Source organism: Pezoporus flaviventris, unplaced genomic scaffold (assembly GCF_033815535.1).
Source record: "Pezoporus flaviventris isolate CSIRO_AGI_PZ_B2104156 unplaced genomic scaffold, CSIRO_AGI_Pfla_v1 ptg000001l, whole genome shotgun sequence".
In the NCBI taxonomy this organism is placed as follows: Eukaryota; Metazoa; Chordata; class Aves; order Psittaciformes; family Psittacidae; genus Pezoporus; species Pezoporus flaviventris.
The window spans coordinates 18,386,099-18,406,214 of NW_026892549.1; the positions used below are offsets into that span (position 1 = coordinate 18,386,099).

Here is a 20,116-nt window from a genome sequence, read left to right on the forward strand (position 1 = left end):
GTCCACACAAGAAAAGCAAACCAAGGAATTCTTTCACCACTTCCCATGGGCAGGCAGGTGTTCAGCCATGTCCAGGACAGCGGGGCTCCATTGTGTGTAACTGTTACTTGGGAAGAAAAAAGCCATGACTACAAACTTCTCCCCCCTTCCCCTCCCCTCTTGCTTCTTCCCCCAGTTTTATATACTGAGCATGACTCCATAATGCATGGAATATCCTTTTGGTCAATTGGAATCAGCTGTCCTAGCTGTCTCTCCTCCCAGCTTCTTGTGCACCCCCAGCCTACTTGCTGGTGGGGTGAGAGGCAGAAGAGGCCTTAACTCTGTGTGAGCACTGCTCAGCAAAAAGGAAAACATCCCTATGTTATGAATCCAAACCATAGCCTTATACCAGCTACTGTGAAGAAAATTAACTCTACTTCAGCCAGAACAAGCACATCCAGATTTGTTAACTGAATCAGAAAATAACCTTTCCTTTTTCCTGAGGCTCTGACTTAGAGATTCATTCATAATTTGCGGACCCAAGTAACAGGATTTCCTCTAAGGATGTGCTCACCAATTCTCACATGTGTTCAAGCAGAAAAGGGGTTTTCTGTCTTCCTTTGCATCTTGTTTGCTTGTGCTTGTTTTTGTTTTGGCGTAATTCTTACTACTCACGTACATGAGATTTCATTGGCCTTTGGTGGCTAGTGCCATCCCAACTCCTTTAGAGTGTCACATCTACCTGAGAGGCCTGGAGATGGGACAGGGCACCTAGCAAATACTGAAACAGCCTGTGTAATCTACTTAGGGTTCAAGTGCTTGAAAATTGCATGTAGAAACATCTAGTGTTTATCTGAAAGGCAGTTTCTGTTTTGAAATACAGCACAGCTCTTATGCAACTCTTTTCACCTCCTTTGAAGGCCGAGTAGCTGATCTAAAACTCTGGGGCTACTGTGTGTGACCGTTCCTGTAGCTCTTAGCATGCAGTTGAAAGATCAGCTATTATGCTGAAGTCATGCTGGAAGTAGTTCAAAATGTCTTGCTTATTTGGATTCACAAGGGGAATGCCATCTTGCTGATCTCTAATCTTGTTTTGCTTTCTAGTTTATGTCTGGTTTCTTTGCATTCAGCAAACCTGTATTCACTGAGCTGAAGGATTTAATGAATCTGGGCATCCCCTTAGACTCAGGAAATGTAGATTCTGATTGCCATACTTCTGTTTTGTGTGGCTTTTGGGAGGCTGCATTATTAATGGGCTCTTTTCCCCCAGCGTCACTACATGGATCCAACAGGCTCTGCTCCTGTGTTAGACCCTATTAAATAGCTTTCTCTTTATTGGATAAATATTGACTAGTTCGTTCATTATTTGAATGACAGACATAGTTGTTTTAAATTACTCCATGGTTTTGCAGTTTTATTATTCCACAGATGAGACAGTTATTGGGATTCTTGCACAGTATGCTTTGTTTCAGTTGATTCGTTAAATGTTTTTCTTTGTTCTCATAGATTTGTTTTCAAGATGCGTTAAAACAAAAAGTTGTTGATTTGGTGGGGTTTTAAATTTTTCTTTTTTTAACTCCCACCCCCCTGCCTGTGCTCCCTCTCCCTCTGCTGTCCCCATTTCCAATGAAGAGTTGAAATGCTGTCAGCTACTGTTTTGACAGGTTTCTGTACTAACTAGGAAGACAAAATGTTATATCTAATCTGTTTTGTTCCATGATGGTAAATATATGGCAAATGTTGGATAGATTATTTGATATTAAAATGCTGAGGGATTTTGTAGTTCTAATGGAGGATGTCTGCTCTGTCACTGATGTACTCTGTGACTCTCCCAGCTGTTCACATCATGTGCCCATCCAAGCTACATCTAGGCAGACTTAAAAATCATCTTGTCTAGAGCAGGCTCTTACTTTCATGTTCCTCTTTGCACTTTTGTGCGTTGTGGAGCTTCACTGCAGCCATCTTCAGGCACTGACGCATCACTAAATTCCTGAAGATTTACTAATAGTTTCTTGGAAAGCTGGTGTAAACATAGCCTTGGGAGCTCCCTGAGCTATATGCCATATCTATGAAAGGCGAGAGGCAGAAAAGGTAAGGAACGCACTTTGCACAAATGCTGGTTTTATTATTAGGATATTTTAACTCTGCTTTCATGGTTGCTTCAGATGCTTCATAAATGCTGTCACTGATGCAAAGTAACCGATGCCCTCCTCAGCCCAGTGCAGCTACTTGTGTCTGCCCCTGCCAAAGGTTTAAATGGTGTACATCTGACAGCATATTACTGGTTTGTCAAACTGCGTGCTCCAAAAATAATAATCCTGCAGAAAAAGCATTTAAATGAAGCCAGCACCAGATGCAAAATGGAGCACTGTAGGTCAGGCAGAGATAGACTAAACAGGTCTGGGCATAGCAGTCAACGTGGACAACATGCAACTTCCCTGAATCCTGAAATTGTATCGTAGAATCATAGAATAGTTAGGGTTGGAAAAGATCTCAAGCTCATCCAGTTCCAACCCCCCTGCCATGGGCAGGGACACCTCACAGCAAACCATGTCACCCAGGGCTCTGTCCAACCTGGCCTTGAACACTGCCAGGAATGGAGCATTCACAACTTCCCAGTTTGCTCTTCCTTGTGATGTTTTCCCCTCCCCTACTTTCCTCCCCCCCCCCAGTGTTTTAGTCTTTTGTGAAGTTCCTCTAGGAAGGCAGCTGAATACCATGAATGCGAAGGCACTGACTCCAGTTTTGCAATGCCCTACAGATTTTGCTGATCCTGTTTAAAGTCCCCAGACAGTTGATCTAGCAAACCTGCTGCTCAATGGATGATCTAATTCCCAGTGAATGCTGTGATCATGAACATTACCCTACATCACAGAAATTATTTGAAAACTGGTGTGTATTCCTCAAGCTGTCAGTCGTCTTTCAGTATCCTCATTGTGCTCTTTCATCTTTAAATACTTGTGCTGAAGCTCAAATAAGCTTACCTGTCAGCAGTTACGAGGATGTCTCTTCTTATCTCCAGCTGCTCCTTGATCATAGCTGTACTAGGCAGTTTCAAACCCGTTTACAAAGGAGAGAAGGCAAATGGCTATGTTGTAGCTGCTGTTTCTCTACATGATTTTTCTCATACTCCAGTAATATTCAGCATGAGGTTGTCTTTGTGCTTTGTGAGGATGTCTGTTTCTTCAAAGCCAGCACGTGAGCTCTCTGCTCATAATCCCTAAGGACTATTGCTATGGGCAGGTCTGTCAAAGCAGAAGGACAGCTCCATCCTTAAATCACTGCTAGCTTTGAAGCATCACCAACCAGCTGGATTTCAGGTTTGTTAGCAACGTGGTGACATCATGGAGCTGAGGCTCGATTCTTTAATTGCATTGACTTGCTTTAGAGCAATAGTTGCACAAGTAAATCACATGCAGTATCCTAAGATACTTAGTCACAAAATTGCAAGTGGTGCATGAAAATACACTGATTTCATGCCCATCCTCTTCAAGGTTTTCCTGAAGCATTCTGTCAAGAAAAGTTTTATAATGAACAGCCTGCTCCTTTGTTGAATTTTAGAAGTTATCTTCAGTGAATGCTATATAAAAATTATGAAATAAAGGAGGATGCCACAAGGATAAAGAGATTAAAATTCTGTGACTCTTACTTGGCTACTTTCTGCAGGATTTAGTTTACAGAATATATATATAAGGCAGTATTTTAGCTTTTATTTACACAGCTGAAGCAGCCAGTATGAAAGTGAGATCATTTCTGCGTATAGGGGGAAATATGTTGCATACTCAGCTTCACAACTGAAATGCATCACTGTTTGCACACAGAATTGTCTAGCCAAAAGGCAAGGGACAACAGCAGATAGTCGTTGTTTGTATTTCTTTGCTGTAAAGCAGTGCCTTAAATTAGGAAACTTTTTATTCTGAGCCTCTTTCTGTTATGCGATAAGCATTGCTAACTACTAGTCCAGACACAAATCAAAATGTTAGCACTTAATGATTTCTGCGGTTGTCATCTTAAAATTCCACAGAAACCAAATGCAGATTGTTTGGGTTGCTGTTGCAACTTGTTAATTCAAGAGTTCTGATGTTGATTGTCCTATGATGTTGTGATACCTGCAGCACTGTGGATTCAGTCTTAAATTGGCGTCATTTGGGCGCTGTGTAGTTTGGCATGGTGTATGCTCATCCTAAAAATGGTGTTTCATGGAAAGTACATCCCTCTGAGCATGGTGTGAGGGATGTACTTCTGGCTGGCCTGGGATTGGAGCCATCAGCCTTTTGTTCCTCTAACATCATTCATTGTGCGTATCAGGGTTAAGGTAAGGAAAGGGAGCTCCTCTCTGCTGTTTATAGCACAGTGCTCGTTTTTTTTGCAACTTTGTCCCCTTTGGAGGGGAAAACCAAACACAGTATGGTTTTATTGGATTTTCAGTAGTCATCTTGAGTCTTTGCAATGGCATCAGGGAGGCCCAAGGGCTGAGATGAAAATGTGAGTTGAGCTAAGCTTAGCACAGAAAGAATGCACATGAAGAGTTCAGGATAAGGGAGTTTCAAGGGGAGTGGAGGGCTAGTGACAGTGCAATAGCACCTGGCCATTCATGGCTTTTCTGTCTATAGCCTTGGAGAGCCATTGCATGTCATTTAATACCCGTCTTGCCAGACCGCCCTAATACTCTTTTCATGTCCCTCACACTCATTTTGCTTGATTTGACCTGGATGAGAAGTGGGTGTTGGAAAAAGATGCTTCTGACAGCTGAAATCTTACTGTTCAGAAAGAGGCAGCACAAACACACTGAAATATATGTGTTAGGTATCAGTGAAACAGCTGAGACCTTTCAGGATGGCGATCCACTTGGTGAGCAGTGGGACAAGGTTATTCAGGTATTGAAAGATTTGATCTCTTATTGTAAGGAGAATTGTATGTCAAAATCTCATGCCAATGGGCATGTGTCTCTGTTCAGGAATGTATTCTGGATGGGCAGGAGGGTGTCACTGTACAGTGTGAAGATTGGATGGACAAGTGGTCTAGAGAGGAGTGGCTCACTGAAAAAAGAAGGGAACAGAGCATCCAACAGCCTGAGCGCCTGAGGAGTAGCCTCCATCAAAGGAGTGCTGTTTCAGAGACCATATAATATAGTTTGAATTCTACAAGCGAGAACTCTTTTGAAACCTGCAATTCCAGGTGGTGTACCCAAGAAAGTCTGTTCTAGACCTGTTGATTCTTTTTCTTCTCAAGGTGGGGTGCTAGATGCTTAATTGCATGAAAGCCTTGTTATCATCACATGCAAAATTAACCTATCCTTCCTGTCTATTGCAACCAGCATCCAAAACAGTGCAGTAGGAGTATCTGGCAGGCTGTTCCAAGGTAGAGCTTCATTTTTACCCCACACCCCTGCAAGTGCAAGATCTGAAGACTTAGAAAATTGTTTCTATAAGTGAACTTACAGGAACAGCAGATTTTTGGCTGCATCCTGCTGCTTCTTACTGGTGCAGGATGCATTGTCTCTGCAAAAAGTCATGCTAAATCTGAAATTTGTTATCTGTGCGTTCATAATCCCATTTTTTTTCAGTAAACTGCCTGCCTAAGGGTTTCTTTTTTTTTTTTTTAATGTTTCTACACTGGTTCTTTAGTTTTAGCTGGAAATTTCTTATATTCAGCCATTATCTCCTTCTCTGTGGTAATTTTGGGTGGAATGAAAATGGTCACTTTAAAGCAAATATGCATTGTCATCCTATGTTGGGAGGAGTTTGAGGTGCTGAAAACTGGGGAAAAAAAATCTATGTAGCGGGCAGGAGTTTCAGGATACAGCTCTGCGCCTTGGTGTACTATGCTTGTTAATGACACAAAAAATACGGGATACTCTGTTTCCACATGAAAGGAGAAAACAAGCATGTGTCCGGCATAGGTGAGGAAAGGAATCTGGTATGTGATGCATGGTCAGTGAAACTGTAAAGCAGCAATTGGTTACTAATAAAAAAGCAGGTGTTTGTTCCCCACCATGGGCCTCAGTAGGGGTCATTTCGCAGGTACTGAATCGGGAAATAATAAATACAAAGCACAAGCAGCTCAAGATGCGCATTCTATTGTTTTGTATGGAGCCCATGGGCTCTGAATTCAGGCTTGTCTGCTGTGAACCCAAAATCCATGCTTCTACCTTCCCACTGCTGCCGTCCTCCCTGTTCTTTTGGGTTTGGCACCTGTGAAGCACTGATGCTTTTGCTCATTGTCCTCCATGGCTTGCTTGAGCTGTCAGCAGACCCATTGCGTGTCTGTAAGTCTGATCATAGTGGTGCAGAGTAGGGGTCAGCAATACATGTGATGAGGGGAGAATGCTTATCTGATTCTCTGGGCATGGAAGAGGAGTTGGGTGCCCATTGGGTTGGGGTGCTTTGCAAAGATGTGGAGAACACTGGGTTGGGACATGTAAAAGAAATGGGTGGTTCCCACACTGTGCCTGAGCAGCAGAAGGTGAGTGCCTTACTAGAGGGAACCCAGAAGATGGAGAAAGGCTTCTTCATGCACAGACAGGGATGTGATTAATGCATTGCTGTGCTGCTCAGGTTGAAATGAAGTTTTGGAAACAGCGACTGTGAGAGATTAAGAGATTACTGCGTTTTGCAGGCCTTTCCCTGTCTCTGAAATGTAATGCTTATTTGTGCAACACTGGCAGGATGCAAAATTAGTTTTAGGTTTTGTTCTGCACTTGGGAGGATTTTTTTTTTTTCTTCTGAAATTGGAGATCTAAATACTGACAATAACTTTAAAGTCAAAGTAGTAAATGAATTAATGTTATTTGTAAAGGGATAGAGAACAGAATAGCAAGCTATTGCAAAAAACCAACCAATCAGCCAATCCCCACCCTCTCTTGTCCATGATTCCCTGTGTCTTGAATGCCAGCTGGTCCTGCATCTCCTTTCTGGATAAAGGTTCATGGAAGGATGATGAAGGTAATCAAAGGCATGGAGCAGCTGTTGTATAAAAGGAGGTAAATAAACTTTGACTCTACAGCATAGAGGAGAAATGATTGTGAGTGGAGGAAGTGAGAAGAGGAATGTCATGCAAAGTGAGCAGAGGATGACTGTGCCCAGGTCTTCCTCCTTCAAAAAAATAGTGTCAAATAAAAGAAGGAAGCAACAAGCTTATAACAAGGGAAAGTTTTTCTTTAGATAATGCTTTTCTTTGGGTGGTGCAGTTATGCTGTGGTATTCCCTGCTGCAGGATGTTGCTGAAAGGGTAAGAGGCTCAAGAAAGCCTGGATAAAACCTAGCCATGGCTTATTAAAGACAGTATCTCCTGCATCAGGGAACAGTTATTAAAGCAGTGATTTGAAGAAGGGAACACCATCTGTGTTAAACTTGCTCCAGAAATATGAAACTTCATGTTGTAAGTAGGCAATAAATAATGCTCAGCTGATTTCAAATGCCACGTCAGATAGATGCATGCTGCTGCAGGGGCTACAGGTTGGAGTAGCAAATTAAATGCGGGATTTCTTGCTTGGTTTTGGTAGCTAGTGGGAAACAGGCATATATTAGCAAGTCATTCGGGTGATAAAAAGTTGATGTTTAAGAGCAGTTTGTAGCAGCAGTTGTCTTGGGTAATGTGCTGTGTCACTTCACCAAAGTTTTGCAGTCTGGAGCTAATAGGAGAGGGCTAATAGCTGGGTAAGTTGGAGTGGCAGCTTGCCAGCTGGTGCCTGGAGTATTGATCAGGTTGTTGTGATGCACTGAAGGCAGACAGGCTTCAGTATTTCCCTGGAAGCTCTATTTTCAGCATGATGTAATATTTGAGTGGAGCTGAAACTCTGGGATTGCACCGTTGAAGTCACTGGCGTGGCTTTGGGGTTCAAGATTTCTTACAATGTACGTTTCTTTTACTACAGAGAGGGTTTGCTTGGCTGCTGTATGAAAGGACCAAATTTCTGAAGAGAATTTGGTGCTCAGCAGCGTGTGGGTATTAAGAGGCTTTAGGAGGTGTAGGAGGGTGGAGGTGGAATCACGTCCTTTGAATCAGAGCTGTTTTGATGTGCTGGAAAGAAATTGGCAGCTAAAAGTAAAAGCGGAGGAAAAAAAATACGAAACATTGAACTGCTCTATGATTTTGAAGCAAGACTTGTACGGGAGATGTTTAAAAATTTATACTGAGTTGAGTGGGGTGAAAAAGTATAGGTAAGGATGTGGTGGGGTCAGCTCACATGCTGCACACGCACATGGCGCCTTTGCAGTGGTGTGTTGCCAAACAGTGGTACGTTGAAAATTAAAGAGTCTTTATTCAGTGGGCTCCATCCGTAGGTGTGGATTTAACGACCTGTGTGATAATGCTGAGAGTAAATTCATAGTGATTTATCGCTCTTCTGATCTCTCTTGAACTCTGACTGCTTGTGTCTATTGCAGTGAAGTGGCTGCTTCTGCGTTTATGAGCAAGGTTGAAACTATGGACCTGCTTTGCTGTCTCAGGAAGGCACGTGATAGTTCTTACTGAAGATGGCAAGGGCAGTATTTCTGAATGTGCTTGGACTAAATTTACTGTAAGGAACTGAAAAGTGTAGATGATAACTGTTGGAAAGGAAAGCATGTATTTATTGCACGAGTGGCAAAAGATTTACAGACGGTTTTGTTTGTAGATAAATATTGTTTGCCTGTATTTCTGTAGTCATAAGCAGTTTGCAAATTGGATTTATAAAGCCTGAACTTTGCTATAATCTAGAGACCTTTTTAAATTTATTTTTTTTCTATCCCATCTGCTGAGTTCTTCACTCATGGCTGAGATGTCACGTGGCGCAAAAAGAGCCAAGAGAAGTGACGCATCTTGGTATCCCATGGTAACTCTCCCTTTCCTTAGTTTTTTAACTCATTTGCTTTGCTATCAGATAGAATAACCTGACAGTGGGATTGGATTTGCTTTGCTCATATGTAGGTGAAGGTTAGATTGCAGTGTTTTCAGTCTCTAAATTATTTACACATAGTAGTATAAACTACCCTTTAAAATAACCCCCAAAACCACAAGCAAACAGCCCCCACTCTGATACAAAACTGACGCCCCTACCACACCCAGAAAACTTGAAACTCCCTACCCTAACTTCTTAACACGCAGGAAGCATCGACTGGGGCTTTTACTCTTTGTTTGCCATTCAGAATATTGAAGCTCATCTGTGAAGTTTATGCAGACTACGTGTAGATATCCTGCAAGCATGTGTTAGAGGTAAAATTCTCACCAAAGCTAAATTTGCCTTTCAGGTCTTACAGCTCACACAGGCTTTGCTGCTAGAAACTTGTTAGGTGATGAAACTTATTTCTTTCTCTCCTCTTCTGTCCCTTCCATCAGCTGTTTTTTTAACCTGTGATTGTTAATATGCAGTTACTGGATGCATATTAATTAGAAATATCTGACATGTCTCCCAATAAAAGCTCTTGGTTTTGCATTGATATGCTGATATTCTTTAGATTTCTGATTATAAAAAAAAAAGTGTCACTTAACCCGTTTTCTATGCCTAAATATGCACTTCTGACTTTATTCTATTAAAAGAGTAGTGGCATGATCTGGTCATCCTGAAACTCAAGGCTGCAAATACAGTAGCTCCTCACTCAATTTGAACAGTGGGTATAGTCTTTGCAGTTGTACGTGAGACACCTTGAATTTCTTGCACTCTGTTTCCAAACTCTTTTGAGTACATTTTCTAAATGCCCTAAAGCACAGGTGTTGCAAATCCTGCTAAAGCAATGTAAGTCTGGCTAAACTTTGCCTTGCTGATTTTATTTTTGCTTTAGAGTAGGCAACAGGTTTCAGAAACCAAATTTATTCTTGGAGAGAAAAAAAAAGGTAGTTTTGCTCGCAGGTAGTTCACACGTGCTGGAGAGGAGACTGGTGAAGTTCTGCAATGTGGCAGGATTTCCACTTGCTGCTGTGCAGCTATGAGTGACCTTATGGCATTTCGGTTCCCTCAGTGGAGGGATGAAGCAGGAGTTTTCAGAGTTAAGTGCACAGGGATGATGAATTTTGGTGTGTCCAATGGATTTGGAATCAGTTTTTGGATGAAAGAGGATGTGACTGTGGTGTTTGTGTGTGGGGCAGGCATAGAGATGTTATCTTGACCAATTTTTGGCTTCCTGAATTTGGGGCAATTGATTTGCTTGATGTTTGCTGTTGAGAGACTACTAAACTGTCAGTTGATATACGACATACCTAAAGGCACCTGGATATTTGGAAGTATTGAAAAGCTTCGTTGGTATGCATGGGCTGTCTCTTCTCTAGCTGTGCCCAAGTAGGGTATGCATCTCTGTTTGCTCTGAACAAGTATTTAGTACAAAGCACTGTTCTTATTGTAATGGGACTGAATTGCCTTCTGTTTAATTTTTAGTTACGTGCAGTCCGTGGTGCTAGCATGAGCTGTGGGTTTGAATCAGAGTGCTGCATGGTTAAATCCAAACAATAGGCTGCTTGTGGCAACTGAAAGTGGTGGGAAAAAATCCCTCTTCTGTAATTGTAGGAAAAAGCAAGCCTATTTGCAGCAGGAATCAGCAAAAGTTTATTAAGTCATACTTTACTTCCCCCCCCCTGCATTTTCTGCATAGATTATGATGATTTAAGCATAAATTGCTTAGGCAGAAAAAGCATTTGGCCTGCCTTTTAGTTACTAATTACTGTAGCTTTGACTTAGTGGTATGAAGAAATGCTGTACCTTTGAGGACGACTGTGTATGCGACAACTGTTTGAGAGTACATTTGTGCATGTCTGTGAGGGTGTCTCCTGAGCAAACACCTACATTTATGAAATACTTCTAATAAAAAAGGTAGAATTAAGGATTCATTCAATAGAACCTGCTGGTGGTAGCTTTTTAGCCTGGTCAGTACCAAAAAATAATCTAATGCTTTTTGGTTTGTTTTTTTGTTTCTGGTTTGGGTAATACGGTTGACCTTGCAAATGCTAGTTGGAAGCAGAGAGGGTTCAGGAGCCCTTCCCAAACAGACCAGGCTTTTGTGGCAGTAGGAAGAAGGAGAAGGAATCCTCAAAGAAATCAACATAATACAAGTATGATGTGGCAAGCTGCTGTAATGCAAATATTAAGTGTATGCAGCTTGTGACTGCGTTGGAAACAAAAACAAGTGTGAGAAGACATGACATCCTTGTCTCTAAATTGGAGCGACATCAATTTGATGGATGGACCACTCGGTGGATAAAGAACTGGCTGGCTGGATGGCAGCACACAAAGAGTTGTGGTCAATGGCTCAATGTCCGGCTGGAGACCTGTAACGAGTGGTGTCCCTCAGGGATCGGTGTTGGGACCGGTCTTGTTTAACATCTTTGTCGCTGACATGGACAGTGGGATTGAGTGCGCCCTCAGCAAGTTTGCCGATGACACCAAGCTGTGTGGTTCGGTTGATACCCTGGAGGGAAGGAATGCCATCCAGAGGGACCTTGACACGCTCGTGAGGTGGGCTGATGCCAACCTCATGAAGTTTAACCATGCCAAGTGCAAGGTCCTACACCTGGGTTGGAGCAATCCCAGGCACAGCTACAGGTTGGGCAGAGAAGAGATTCAGAGCAGCCCTGCGGAGAAGGACTTGGGGGTGTTGTTGTTCTGGTGTCCTCAACATAAAAAGGACATGGAACTGTTGGAACAAGTCCAGGGGAGGGCCATGAGGATGATCAGGGGACTGGAGCACCTCCCGTATGAGGACAGGCTGAGGAAGTTGGGGCTGTTCAGCCTGGAGAAGAGAAGGCTGCATGGAGACCTCATAGCAGCCTTCCAGTATCTGAAGGGGGCCTATAGGGATGCTGGAGAGGGACTCTTCATTAGGGACTGTAGTGGTAGGACAAGGTGTAATGGGTTAAAACTTAAACAGGGGAAGTTTAGATTGGATATAAGAAGGAAATTCTTTCCTGTTAGGGTGGTGAGGCACTGTAATAGGTTGCCCACGCAGGTTGTGAATGCTCAATCCCTGGCAGTGTTCAAGACCAGGTTGGACGAGGCCTTGGGTGATATGATTTAGTGTAAGGTGTCCCTGCCCACGGCAGGGGGGTTGGAACTAGATGATCTTAAGGTCCTTTCCAACCCTAACAATTCTATGATTCTAAGAAAGGTGAGGAGTTTAAAGTCCACAACTGAAGATTATTAATGCAAATAACAGCAAGCTTGCCTTTCAGGACAGAAAATCAGAGGTAGGTGATTTAATGTCCTTTGAATACGGGAATATTTGTGTGGTCATGGGTTAGATGTCAGAGGACTGCTACCCTGTAACCAGATGTTTGCCATTTTAATAATTCTAACTGTGGAATATTTAATAGGTAAATAATTGGATTATACCTTCATCTAGATAAGGTTAAAACCTATCAGCCACCTTGCAAGTCAAGCTGCTTCTTTTTCCCAACAAAAGCCTGACTTCTCTTTGCCTTTTACCTCCAGTATTTCCCGCTGCTCACAGTTACCAGCTGTTTTATAAGCTGCCTGTGATTGCTTTTACATTCTAAACTGCTGACTCTGAGTCAATCTTGAAATGGTTAACAATAAACTATTTCCTCTATATAATCTTATGCAAAATACTGTTACACCACTGCTAAGAAGTCTTAGACCTGTTGTAAGGAAACAAGGTGCTCACCTGAGGAAAGCAGAGATGACAGTGATAGTTAGAAAAGCTGGAGTTGGGGAGAGGAGGGCTGTGACATGTGTCAAATTAAATTTAAGATCCCTGTATTAATTGATGAAAAGTTGAGAGCAGCGAGCACTCTTTTTCCCCAGCAAGTACCTGTAACTTGTCATGTAGGTAACTTTGAACTGGTATTGCATCTAATGACCTAGGCTCATTTAAAGATTTTATTAATTCACTTCATTGGTACTGTTGAGGTTTTGAATTATTGGGTGAGAAAGTACTTTTGTATTGGTGGTGTACTTAAGTTTTTGCTGGGTTGTGAAGGTCTTTGTCTGACAGAGCTTTTTATTTTTGGAGATATGGGTACATAGGTTTATGGTTAAAAATAAAAACAAGGGGGGAAGAGCCCTCAAAACCAACCAAAGTACATCCTCAGCAGCTCATCCTGTGCTGACATTCTCTGGGGGAAAGGATGGTCTCTTCCATTTGGGAAATACTGTGTCAGAGGGAAATCCCGGAGTGGAGCAGTCAGTTCTGTGAGTCCCAGCATTATCATCTGGTTAGATGGTTTCCTATGGTAGTGCCACTGTGGGTGCTGGGAGCAGCTGTGAATTTGGAATAGTGTGCAGTGCTTTTGGGTTTAGAGATGTCCAAGTCACAGGTACCACTGTATTCTTCCATTGAGTCCGGTAGATCCGCCCCTGAGTACGTCTGTGTTGTTGCTATAGTTGAGTCTAGCTGCAAAATGGCTGTGTAGAGATCCCATAAGGATCTGTAGGTTCCCAGACTTCTTATACTGTCCCTACACCTTAATCAAGGCCTTGAGGATATTCAGAGAAGAGGTGGTGCAGGGCACCTGGGTGAGAAAGGCAGAGGGTTACCTGTCACCTTTTGGAGTAGTGAGATGAGTAGAGGACTTCTTTGGACTCATACAGGCAGGGATGATTTCCACAAAGAATAGTTCCTTTTCTGAGCTCAAAAACTCAGAAACTCAAGAAACTCTACTCCCCTCTTCTGAGCAGGTCAAGGGGAAAGGCATCATCTGTCATTGCTTTGCCTTCATGCGCACCCTGCAGACTTGCAGTGGGGGAATTTAGCTTTCATTTTACAAGGAAATGCTTGTTCACATAGCAGATAGAACAAAACAAGTAGCAGCTCGTGTAACAGGCAGCGTATCTGGCTTAAATTGAAGAGTCTGACTTCAGAAAGTATAGAAAGACACATCATTCTGATTATGGAACTCCCATCAGTCTGTGGTTAGCTTGTAGGGTCAAGAGGGAAGCTGAATTAAGGACGTGTGACTTGGATTAATAATAGTTTGGAAGGAGAGAAGACTGTAGGCTATATAGTACAGCTAAGAGTGCCAGAGCTAAGAGACCCAGCAATACTGCTCTCACTGCTTTTTTTGGACATGGTCAAAATTATTGGGGAAATCCTTTCCTGCAACAGCAGGGGACTCTCCTCAGGTGAAGTTTACCCTAGCAGGCAGCTGCTTGCCCCAGAGACTGGATTTTTTTTTTTGTTCTCTTTTTCTTCTTTTTCCTGTTGGCCTCCCAACTATCTAGAACACACCACTGGGTGTCTGGGTTGCACCTAAAAAATTACCTCTGTGGAAAAAAAAAAATAAGGAAGAACACATCTGCTGTCGAGAAGATCTGCATCTGTGCTTCTACCTGGAGATCTTGGAATATTTCTAGTCTATGTTATGACCTCATGTAGCACCATGATGAGCATCTGCCTGTAATACCAGCTGCACAAGTCTGTCCTGGAGCTTCTGATACGAATATGGGGCAGTCTGGCCTGCACAAGGTAGGCTTGAGCAGTTGCCTCTGTTAAGGTTCTTATGGTCTGTTCTGCTGGTAGAAGTGGAAGGAGTGGGCCTGGACAGGAAAATTATTGTTGAACCATGATAGTGTGTCTGGTTTTGATGCATGAAGATGCAATTAAGGCTTGAGGGGAAGTTTAGGTTTGGTTTTTTTGTTGTTTTTCTTTTTAACCCTTCTGGAGAGGCTGGATGAGTGAAACAGCTTTGCAGAGACTGGCGGAGCCCATATGAGCCTGAAGAAAGGCTTATACAGCATACAGTGGTGTGGGGTACTTCTCTGTATTCCTAGAATCCCTTTCAACACAAAACCGCAAAGAAACAGGGATTTCTGCTCCCCAGTATGGATTATAATATTGGTGAAATATTTGTGTTGGAAACTATTTCCCATGGGATTCCATGTCTCCTTCCTTTCTAAGAGGCTTGCTTTCTTGCAGTCTGGTTTGAGGCTATCGTGTAATTTAATGCTTCCAAGCATTAACAGGAAGTTAAACAGTGATTTAAGGAAAAAAGGAAAAATAAAAAATATTCCTGAATCTCAAAATGACTTTTGAAATAGCATAGGTAGGAGAGAATCCCTGCATGGATTTTATGGTCTCTTGGGTTTTGGTCTTATTTTTTTATTGGCTTAAAATTAGAGTGGCAACCACTAATAAGCATTTAACAATGAATTTTCTGCAGTCAGCTTTCATTTAGCACTGTAAGCCCTGGAAGGCTGTGGTCCATCTCTGAGTGCTGGAGACAAACAAAGTAAGCACAGCTCTTCAGTGTGGCACTGGGGAGTCCAGCAGAACTTGTTAGGTTTTTGCTCTTTTTTTTACCATTTTATTTTAGAGATGCATAATGGCTCTGAAACTTGAATTTTCATTTACTCAGGAAGAATTTTCCTTTACTCTTAACAGGAAGAGCAACTAAGCAGTGCAGTGAGTCAGAGGTGAACATCTTGATATTGCAAGAAATTAATAAATAATGTAGGTCTTTTCTGCCAAAATCATCTTGAGTTTATAACATCATTGATCACAGAAAGTCTTTCTTACCAGGAGGAAAAGCTACTGTGTCTGTCTTAGTCATGCTGTCCTGTTTCACAGTGTATTTAAGGAAGTAACGCAGTTATTTTTGTCACTAGGTGAATGATCCAGAGCTATAGTGAGGTTCCTGTTGGGTGAGCCTATAATGAAAAGGCTGTTTGTGCTATGTTGGGTTTATGTTGTTCACCATTCATGGACTCTGTGTTGGTAATACAGATGCTCCTTGGGCATGAGTTTATGCTTTTCTGATTCAGGACCTCTCAGAAAATACACGTGGGGGGCAGGTTGTAGCTGTTTCAGCTACACACCTGATGCTTTGGGCAGGATGGAGTCCTGGCTCCCTTACCCCCCATGCTTTGTTTTTGTGGTTTTGTTGTTTTCTTTTTTCTTTTCCTTTTTTTTTTCCTCAGATACCCCTGAAATTTCAGCAAAACATTCATTGTTGTGTACTAGCAACAGCAGCACAGCCTGCTTTGATGGGTGGACTTAACAAACCAGTAATTTCCTGGACATTCTAGTATCCCACTTTGTTTTGCAGCAGCCACTGTTGAAATGCCAGATGCAGTCTCTTGTCATCTCACAACTTGAATGTTACTCTTATAGGGGAGCCCCTCTGTTACTATGGAAGGCAGCTGGCTTTGCATGCAGGTTAATGTATTTGGACCCAAGTGTGTCCTTTAATCAGTAAATATAGCCCTGACGCCTGCTGCGTGGTATTCCCTGGAAATACTCTGAGATCCTTTTTACCTAAATAGAATGCCAAGAGTATAGAAAAGATGAAACAAATGTAGATGCTCAGTGTTACTAGCCTTCAGGCAAGAAAATATACTGTTCATTAAAGTAGCGTATGGCAATATTAGATATAAATAGCAGTCCCTCTGAGGCTTGTCACCATTGTCTACAGCCTAAGTTGGATGGCTTCCTAGTCTTGGTGGCTGCTAGTGGTGAGATAAAGTGGCAGATTAACTGCCTTGGAGTAACCAAGAATGGTTTGGTTATGGAGAACAACCTATCTTCACTCTTTCTCAGGGGAGATAGAGTTTGGGGTTGCTACCACTCCAGCTCCTTTCATGAGAACCAAAATCTCCAATTTAATAAAAGCCCAGTGCCAATGTATATTATAAAGACATTATTGCTAATGCTTTTATAGCAGTGAGGAGATGATTTAGGCTGTAATTAGCATTGTCTCTTTTCCTTGCAAATCCAGGGAGGATTTTGTAGTTATTTCTGTGTTTAGTTGGTTCTGTGTTACTGGCTTTAATTCAGTAAGAAAGAGTAGCTTATACCACCCAAGAGAAAAGTACCATCTAAATGGGATTTCCTGTGTGCGAGGAGTGCTGCAAGTGTAAAGAAACTAACTCTTTATTCAGACAAAACTGTAAGTAAGGTGGGAATCTAAGCCCCTGTTAGGACCAGGAGATCAGTGCAGCAAATTTATGTTGTTTCAAGGATGTCTCTTTGTCCATGTCTTGTGCCACACTAAAATCTGGCTTGGCAGCTACAAATTGGATAGTCCATAAAAATCTTCCCTAGCTCCAGTGTGAAACGCAGAACCATTGACCCTACCAGAAAATGTACCTTTGACCTAGCTGTAGAGCTAGCCCAGCTTGGAGGGGGGCCCGGTCTAGCTAACCTCCAGAAGTCCCTTGTGACCTGGCATGTTCTGTGGATCTCAGCACTAGACTTGATGACACAAGGTGAAAGTTGAAAAATACCCATGGCAAGAAGCCAGGATTGTGGATGCCCTTTAAATCCCTGTGAAGCAGATGCCACTAGGTCAGTTTAAAATTGTAGTGGCGTTGTTTTTTGCTGGGTGAAGAGACCACAAATGTGACAGCTGTCATGGTAGATCTCAGCTATGCTCTCACTCTCAGCCTGCTCAGCCCTCCAGCATGCTCACCTCGGCAAAGGTAAAAGAGGAGGAAGTGTGCTAAACTGAGAGCCAGTCAAGACAAATGTTGGACATGGTTGTACAGAAACATGTTTTATCTTGAGCTTTTGGACAAAAACCTAAATGCCACATGGAGACTTCTTGTTCTTGAACTTCATTTTAGGGTGAAATCTTAGTAGATAGGATTGGTTTTGCACTTACCCTCCATCTCTAGTAACTTCCAATGGCCTCTTTTTGCCACACCACCTCCAGCTGTGGGAACAGGATATGTTGGAGACTTAAAGAAATTACAACTTTATCTCTTGGCCTTAAAATCAAAATCTTTAGGACTTCTGTTCTCTTACACCAGCGATAAGTAGGTATCTGCCAAGTCAATGAAGATTTTAGCTAGTAAACCTAGTGTCTGACTTCTTGCTTTATTACAAGAGAGTCATCCTCTTGTTTTTTAGAGGTGATACAGAGCATTTGCAGAGCTGAGGGGTTGTCTTAAAGCAAAACTTGAAGGAGATGAAGAGTGTAAGAGAGCTTTAGGGAATCTGATAATACTAGGCAGTCTGAAGCACCTAATGGCCTGTTAATGTTTCCAGTCTCTGACCCCTCTGTTGCATTGAGAAAGTAGAATTTGAGCCAAACCGTAGCAATGGTGAGCTAGCAGCTATGGGAAACTGAACCTCAACCTCAAGAGGGAGGGAGATGCAGCACGTTTTATTAGTTATTTTCTGCTGAGCTGGTGTGAGATATGTCAACACTGTGATATTGTGGGTTTCTGCCATTGGTGATACCTTAGACAGGACTGAGATGCTTCCTCTGAATACTTGTGTTTATCATAAGTGGTGGGTGTGCAAATGGACAGGCAAAATGATCACAGAATCCCAGGCTGGTTCAGGCTGGCAGGGACCTCTGGAGATCATTTTGCCCAGCTTGCCCTCATCAAGTGGGGTTACCTAGAGCTGATTGCTCAGGACTATGCCCAGTTGGGTTTTGACTGTCTCCAAGGATGGAGGCTCCAGAACCTCTCTGGGCAACCCGATGCAGTGTTCAACCACTCTCACAGTAAAACAATTTTTTTTTTTTTTTTTCTTATGGTCCAATGTCTTTCAGTTTTTGCCATCTTGTCCTGCCACTGAGCGCCACTGGGAAGAGCCTGGCTCTTTCCTCTTTGCGCCCTCCCTTCAGGCATTGATTAAAATCCCTCCTGAGCCTTCTCTTCTCCCAGTTGAATAGTCTCAGCAATCTCAGCCTTTCCTCATAGTCTCTTAGTCATTTTAGTGGCCCTTTGCCAAAGCCTCTCCACTATGTCCATGGCTGTTTTGCCCTGAGGAGTGCAGAACTGGGCTCAGAACTTCAGGTGTGTCTCACCAGTGCTGAGCAGAGGGAAAGGATCACCTCACTTGACCTGCTGGCAACACTCCTCTTAATGCAGCCCAGGATGCTGGTGGCCTTCTTTGCTGTGGGGGTGCATTGCTAGCTCATGGGACCTTGTTGTCATCCAGAACCACAGGTCCTTCTTTGCGAAGCTGCTTTACAGTCTGTCAACCTCTTAACCTGTACTGGTGCTTGGGGTCATTCTTCCAAAGGTGAAGGACTTTGAACATCATGAGGTTCCTGTCTGCCTTTTACTCCAGCCTGTCAAAGCTCATCCAAGTGGCAATGCGACCGTCTGGTGTACTGGCTGCTCCTCCCAGTTTTGTCATCGGCAAACTCACTGAGAGCACTCTGCAAGTCATCCAGGTCATTAATAAAGAGGTTAAACAATACTGGCTCTCCTATCAACCCCTTGCTATGCCACTAATGTCTTGCCTTCAGCTGGACTTTGTGCCACTGATCACAACCGTCTGAGCCTGGCCAGCAGCCAGTTTCCAGTCCACCTCAGTGCCCAGTTGCCTAGTTTATACTTTTTCAGCTTGTCTGAGAATGAGCTGGTGTTGCAAGTCTTGCTGAAGTCAAGACAGGCAACATCACCTGCACTCCCCTCATCCACCAAGCCAGTATGTTTTATTGTGAGAGGAGGTCAGGCTGGTCGAGCATGATTTCTCTGCTCCTTCCTCTTCATAAATCCATGCTGACCCTGATCACCCTCTTGTCCTTCAAGTGCCTGGAACTGTTTTCTAGCATTAGCTACTCTATACCCTCTGATGTTGGAGGAGTGTTCACTTTGAAAGCAATCTCTTAGCCAAACCAAAACCAAACACACAAGGTGGTGTTCCTTTCTTCTCCTCTTAGTGAGAAGGGGGGAGGGGTTGTAAAAAGTCATAGAAAATTACCACCTGGGAAGGACAGGAAGCCTGTGAAGGAAAGAGGCCTTTTTCTGTTTAACCCAGTGACAAACAGCCACACAAAACTGTGAGTTTCAATTACAGTGTTGTGTTGAGGGCAGAGGTGTTAAACACTGGGTTAGTATTTTAGATAGGACCTCTGAAACAAGTTGATGAACACTTTTAAAGACAATGTTTCTTTGATAATCCTGCAAGAGTGGATCTCATCAGTGCTTGCATGCACAGCATCAGTGCTCAGGGACTGCTTGTCCCCTCTCACACACATCTGAAAGGTACTGCTGCAAAGTGAAAATTACAGTGCTTTACATAGGTGATGCAGACAGGCTTTTTCTTCTCACCTTCCAAATATTGTTACTGCACTACATTCAGTATGGTAAAATTGAATTTCAACTCATCTTGGGCTTTCTAAGCAATTCGGAGGTCTGGCTTCTCAAAAACCTTACCAAGACTTTCTGTTTTTATTGTACTGTCCTGGGTTCAGCAGGACATCCCTCTGGGAGCGGGGCGAAGATGGGGGGGCAGTGAGTGAGCAGCTGTGT

General features: G+C 42.9%; 1 protein-coding gene across 5 annotated transcripts in view; it reads left to right on the plus strand.

The window, feature by feature from the left end:
- The window catches only part of SGMS1 (sphingomyelin synthase 1), a 99,237-nt gene that overhangs the window by 32,949 nt on the left and 46,172 nt on the right, over positions 1-20,116 (plus strand). The window contains exon 1 of one of the 5 annotated variants that reach the window (XM_061446794.1): positions 14,001-14,369. The exons of the other annotated variants lie outside the window; for them this stretch is intronic. The gene's annotated coding sequence lies outside the window, so the exon portion shown is untranslated. Of the gene's footprint in view, positions 1-14,000; positions 14,370-20,116 lie in introns of those variants that run through there. 5 annotated transcript variants of the gene reach the window in all.